Genomic DNA, 7,233 nt, shown 5'->3' with positions numbered 1-7,233 from the left:
GTGCTGAAACAAATGAAGCACACAATTTCACAAGTTTTGAAGCAAATTAATAAAGACGGACTAGTGGAGTAGGCCGTCGTCGAAAAACAGGCAGGCGGAGGAGCAGGCAGATATGCCGTCGTCGAAAGACGGCGGAATATAGGCAGGTGAGACGGCTGAGTATAATTTAGAGATACTCGGCAAAAGCTTTGTTATGTTGTTTTATTTTGGTAATTGGCAAAGAAAAGGCGACTACGTCTAGGGTCTAGGCCACAACGTTAACGGCGGAACTAGTTCATTGAGTGTCTATATCACACACGTGCCAAATCTGTTGAGGACATTTTAAAATAAATGTGCCCGCGAACACATGACTGCCGTCGTTCTACACCGGCGCCATCTCCGTTCTCAACCTAGTGCCGACGTCGTCCCTAGCATGCGACGCCGTCATCTTCAACCCACAACGCCCTTTGTCCTCAGCCGCAACTGCCCCGTAGCCATCAATCTGGAGGAACTGAAGAGGAGGAGGAGGAGGAGGAGGAGGAGGAGGAGGAGGAGGAGAGGGCAACGAGCTCCCGAGCGCTGGCCATGGGAGATTGATAGCATACCGTCCGCCCCGTGCAGGCGCGGGCTCGACGGCACACCGACGGCCACGCGTGCGCTGGCGCAACAGCACACCAGCCCCTGCGCGTGCGGGCACCTGGGGAGGACACGGTGACAGCGGCAACAGGCACCGGGGTAATGGGCGAGGCCGGCGGAGACTCCGCGGCGGAGCAACCGAGCGCCGGCCGTGGGAGCTCGATGGCACACCAGTCATCCTGTGTGTGTGGGCGCGACGTATACTGGCCCGTGCTCGTACGGCCATCAGCAGCAACAGTCAGCGAGGTCCTGGACGAGGCCGGCGATGGCTAGGTTCTGGGTGATCGGGCTGGGTACAGAGAGACACTACAAAAAAAAAGTTGCCATAAGTGCATTGATACGTCCCAAACGTATCTATAATTTCTTATGTTCCATGCTACTTTTATGATGATACTCACATGTTTTATACACATTATATGTCATTATTATGCATTTTCCGGCACTAACCTATTGACGAGATGCCGAAGAGCCGATTCTGTTGTTTCTGCTGTTTTTGGTTTCAGAAATCCTAGTAAGGAAATATTCTCGGAATTGGACGAAATCAACGCCCAGGGTCCTATTTTTCCACGAAACTTCCAGAAGTCCGAAGAGGAAACGAAGTGGGGCCACGAGGTGGCGACACACTAGGGCGGCGCGGCCCAAGCCCTGGCCGCGCCGGCCTGTTGTGTGGGTCCCTCGTGACTCTTCCTGACCTGCCCTTCCGCCTACATATAGTCTTCGTCGCGAAACCCCCAGTACCGAGAGCCACGATACGGAAAACCTTACAGAGACGCCGCCGCCGCCAATCCCATCTCGGGGAATTCAGGAGATCGCCTCCGGCACCCTGCCGGAGAGGGGAATCATCTCCCGGTGACGAGGGAACACCTCGGCAATGCCTACGTATTGTAGACTAGGGTTTCGGGAAAGAGCGACGATGGAGATTCCGGGGACGAGATTAGGCACACGACGTACCCAGCTTCGGGTCCCCTCGGTGGAGGATCCCTACGTGCTGCTAGCAATCCAGATATATGAGCATAATATGTTTACATGGTGCCGCCATAGGCGGAGCTATGTTGTCTATATTCTGTCTATCTGTTTGCCTCCTTATTTCGGGTGCCCTGGCTAGCTTTATATATGCAACCAGCCTAGGGTTTTACAAGAGTCCTAGTCGACTACTTCTTCGGGTTGCCTTATTGGGCCTTCTCCATATTTGATCTTCTCCATATTGGGCCGAGCCAGGTATACTAATAATGGGTACCCGAAGGGTATGCCCATGTCAGTAGCCCCCGAGTTTATAGGGAAGTCGAAGACTTGCGTAGAAACTCCAAGCATAACCATCTCCGAAGTCGAAGAAAATACAAGGCGAGGTCCATGCCGTAGATCATGTGTAGCGTAGATGATGTCGATGATTCCTGAAATTATCGGGTGCGGGACAGCGCTCCCGATGGGAGTAGCCCCCGAGTCTATGGACAAGTGCTTGCACTTGGGCATGGACTCAAGTTGTACTACTCGATAAAGAACTTAACTATATTTCTGGAGGTCTTGATGAAATCCATGGGCTCCCGATGGGAGTAAGCTCCACTCGAATCGTAGAATCGAGTTGAGTCTACAAAGCTTGATTGTCGTAGATGCTGTCGAAGTTATTTTTCTATCGGGTGCGCGACCAGCGCTCCCGATGGGAGTAGCCCCCGAGGCTACAGCCAAGTGTTTGCACTTGGGTGTAGGCTCAACTTGCTTTTAATCGACACCACAATTTTTCCTCTTTTTTGTATCTTATCGGGAGGGTGAACAATACTCTCGATAAGAGTAGCCCCCGAGCCTATGAGCAGGTGCTTGCACCTAGGTATAGGCTCAAGTTGTACTACTCGATAAACAATTTGGCGCAGCCCCTCTTTTTATCGACTCCAGGCCGTTGCTATTTTTATTTGACATCCATATCTATATTGTACAGGGATAATGGTAATTGGGGCTAGTTCATCTGACGGATCAGGTACTAGTTAACTGCTCTAGTGGCAATCCGCAAAAACCTACTTCAAGATCACGTCCCCGGACATGATCTCGGGATACCGGTGTAAACTTCGACAGTGCCGCTAAGGTCTTACCATTCTGTCGAGTCCCGAGTCATGTTTATCGGGTACCTAACGCGTTCGTTAGGATTTTTCTTCGTATCCGTTGATACGGATAAAAGTAGCAGAGCGCAGCTCTTTGGCGATGCCACGCCCAGCAGAACGGATCCGGGGTCTTACCTTCGCAAATTTGCGGCATTCAGAAATTGATCGCAACTTTGGCGTTCTGAGAATATATTGTCGAGTGCCTTGTTCGGCTGATGCAATGACCCATTTTGTGGGTTCTTCTATATTTTTCTCTTGGGCTTTATGAGATAGCCGAATATATTGGTTCTTCTATATTGTCGTCAGGCACATCGCCGATACTCTTGCTCAGAACAAATGGCGAGTCAATGGACCCGAAGATTTGTCCGTCCTCTTTTTTTTTTTTTTTTTTTTTTGGTTTCTCCTTGATGAAAATTTCGTCGAGTTCTTCTCTCATGAAAATTTCTTCGGGTCCTCCTTGAGGACAATTCTTCGGGTTCCTCCTTCAGGAAAATTTCTTCGGGTCCTATTTGAGGACAATTCTTCGGGTTCCTCCTTGAGGATAATTCTTCGGGACCTCTTTGAAGATAATTCTTCGGGTCCTCCCTGAATAAGATTTCGTCGGGTTCTCTTTTGAAGACAATTTCGTCGGGTTCCTCCCTGAAAAAGATTTCGTCGGGTTCTCTTTTTGATTTCGTCAGGTTCATCCTTGAAGACTTTTTTGTAGGCGCAATTATTCTTTCTGTCGACCTGAGATGTAAAGTGAAGAAGTATGGCGCAGCCCCCGAGTGTCGGGTGCGGCGAAAGTAAATGATAATCAACTTTATGCAAATCAAAGGAACACTTAGCTTATTGGGCACGACGGAGTCGGCGCGATGAAGTCTTCGAGTGCGGAGAAGAAGTCGAGCCGAAGTAGAAACCACCAAATAGCGAAAATAAATGCCGCCAAATTGTTTGATGAAGAAATAGCCGAGCCCCCGAGCGTTGCTAGGGTGATGTCATGATTGTTGCTTAGACGTTGTGTCACCATTGTTACTCGGGGAAAGGTCGTTGTCGAGCCCCCGAGTATTATCCGTGCCCCGCCGAAAGAAGGCCATTAAGGATGAAATACTGAAGATGAATCCGAGATGAAGTACTTGAGATGACTTCATATTAAAGATTACACCATCAAATATGAATCATATATTGAAGATGAATTCGCCGATATCATAGAAGATGAATCCATTGACCCGAAGAATCCGGAAATAACCATAGAAAATGAATCCGCTGATATCATAGAGGATGAATCCATTGATCCGAAGACAATAGTTCCAGTAATAACCATAAAAGATGAATCTTCTGATATCATAGAGGATGAATCCATTGACCCGAAGAATTCAGTAATAACCATAGAAGATGAATCTGCCGATATCATAGAGGATGAATCCATTGATCCGAAGACAATAGTTCCAGTAATAACCATAAAAGATGAATCTTCTGATATCATAGAGGATGAATCCATTGACCCGAAGAATTCAGTAATAACCATAGAAGATGAATCTGCCGATATCATAGAGGATGAATCCATTGATCCGAAAATAGTTCCAGTAATAACCATAGAAGATGAATCCATTGACTCGGAAACGCATCAGGTAATATTGTATAAGTGAACCAATAATAACCCAAAGAAAACCAATCCAGTAATCCGAAGAAAATAAATCCACTGAGCCGAAGAAGATAAAGCCACTAAGTCGAAGGAAATAATTCCATTGAGCCGCAAGAAAATAATTTCACTGAGCCGGAGAAGATATATCCAGAGCCGAAGAAAAGAAATTCACCAAATAATCGAGTATAATTGTGATAACGAAGTAATGGCGCAGCCCCCAATGTTTGGGTGAATTTGCTGTAATAATGCAATGGCGCAGCCCCCGAGTATTCGGGTGTGGCAAAAGTAAATAAATAATTGACTCTCGGAAGAGGAACACTTAGCTTTTTTATCGGTTGCGGTGGAGCCGGCGTGGAAGCAAGTTATGTGGCGAACACAGTCGATATAGTCGCGCGGTGCCTGGCCGGAAGTAGTCGATGAAGATGACACAATCGATGTGGCGGATCCGCCACGGGTGAGCACCCGAATATGTCGGGTCCGCGACAGGCGAAACCCCGAGTACGACGAGTGCGCGATGACGAATGGGGTCGACACAGTAAAGTAGTTGAAGCTTATTCTCGATCTGCAGTTATATTATGATGCAAAAAGACTACACGCAAATAATAGTACGAGCCGAAAAATATTTGGCGAAATAAATTTTGCGTAATTGAAAATATAGCACCTGATTTTTGTATCGGATGACAAAGTTGGATTTTATTCGGCTAGCGGCTGATTCGCTATACTTGGTACCCGATGTTTTTTGCCTTTTCCGTGTCGTCAGCCCCGCATACCAGATTCAATGGCCAAGAAGTTGAATGTTGAATTCGCGATAGCGAGGACGCACTGTCAGGGCGTGCACTGGTGGATCCTCGATGGCCGTTATTAGACGAACGGAACCGCGGTTGCGACGTATGATCCTCTAATTCCATCTTGTCGGTCACGGAGTCAGTTCATGTGGATTGTTGGAGCGGTCCTCTTTCTACCAAAACGAGAGCTTTGAATTTTTTTTTTTTTTTTTTTTTTTTTTTGGGACGATCCACGTGAGGTATTGTTTTCTTGAGACATGAAGATAACAAGAACAGATCAGCCTTCTGCTGCAGTTCCTGCCATGAGGCAACACGCTGCCTCCGACCAACCATCAAATCAATGTCTATCATGATTACGTGAATAGTAGCGAAACGAAATCAAAGGATCCAATAATACCAATTGATATGTATACGTATAAAGGGTAAGGATACTTAGCTTTTCTTGCTTGGAAGAAACAGAGCGATCAGATCTTCGGGCTTGATCTGGAGCGTGCGTCTCAAAGACGTTGTGCCGGCCAAAACACGTACTCGATGTGCAACTTCCGATCCATCGCGCTGGCTTTATCTTAGCGGATGGAATTCGTAGACGATCTCACAAAGATTCTAACTCCGCATAGACGAGGGATCCCGCCCGGATAACAAAATCCAGTCGTCGCGATTCCCACAGACGGCGCCAATTGACGAGGGAACACCTCGGCAATGCCTACGTATTGTAGACTAGGGTTTCGGGAAAGAGCGACGATGGAGATTCCGGGGACGAGATTAGGCACACGACGTACCCAGCTTCGGGTCCCCTCGGTGGAGGATCCATACGTGCTGCTAGCAATCCAGTATATGAGCATAATATGTTTACATGGTGCCGCCATAGGCGGAGCTATGTTGTCTATATTCTGTCTATCTGTTTGCCTCCTTATTTCGGGTGCCCTGGCTAGCTTTATATATGCAACCAGACCTAGGGTTTTACAAGAGTCCTAGTCGACTACTTCTTCGGGTTGCCTTATTGGGCCTTCTCCATATTTGATCTTCTCCATATTGGGCCGAGCCAGGTATACTAATAATGGGTACCCGAAGGGTATGCCCATGTCACCCGGAGGTCTCTTCATCGCCATGATCGCCTCCGGATCGATGTGTGAGTAGTCCACCCCTGGACTATGGGTCCATAGCAGTAGCTAGATGGTTGTCTTCTCCTCATTATGCTATCATGTTAGATCTTGTGAGCTGCTATCATGATCAAGATCATCTATCTGTAATGCTACATGTTGTGTTTGTTGGGATCCGATGAATATTGAATACTATGTCAAGTTGATTATCAATCTATCATATATGTTGTTTATGTTCTTGCATGCTCTCCGTTGCTAGTAGAGGCTCTGGCCAAGTTGATACTTGTGACTCCAAGAGGGAGTATTTATGCTCGATAGTGGGTTCATGCCTCCATTAAATCTGGGACAGTGACAGAAAGTTCTAAGATTGTGGATGTGCTGTTGCCATTAGGGATAAAACATCGATGCTTTGTCTAAGGATATTTGTGTTGATTACATTACGCACCATACTTAATGCAATTGTCTGTTGTTTGCAACTTAATACCGGAAGGGGTTCGGATGATAACCTGAAAGTGGACTTTTTAGGCATAGATGCATGCTGGATAGCGGTCTATGTACTTTGTCGTAATGCCCTGATTAAATCTCATAGTCTCATCATGATATATGTATGTACATTGTTATGCCTTCTTTATTTGTCAATTGCCCAACTGTAATTTGTTCACCCAACATCTGTTTATCTTATGGGAGAGACACCACTAGTGAACTGTGGACCCCGGTCCTATTCTTTACATCTGGAAATACAATCTACTCGCAATTGTTCTTTATCGTTCTTTTGCAAACAAACATCATCATCCACACTATACATCTAATCCTTTGTTTACAGCAAGCCGGTGAGATTGACAACCTCACTGTTACATTGGGGCAAAGTACTGTGATTGTATTGTGCAGGTTCCACGTTGGCGCCGGAATCCCTGGTGTTGCGCCGCACTACACTCCGCCACCAACAACCTTCAACGTGCTTCTTGGCTCCTACTGGTTCGATAAACCTTGGTTTCTTTCTCGAGGGAAAACTTACTCGC

This window comes from Lolium rigidum, chromosome 1 (genome assembly GCF_022539505.1).
Source record: "Lolium rigidum isolate FL_2022 chromosome 1, APGP_CSIRO_Lrig_0.1, whole genome shotgun sequence".
Taxonomy (NCBI): Eukaryota; Viridiplantae; Streptophyta; class Magnoliopsida; order Poales; family Poaceae; genus Lolium; species Lolium rigidum.
Note: the sequence above shows the minus strand (reverse complement) of the source record.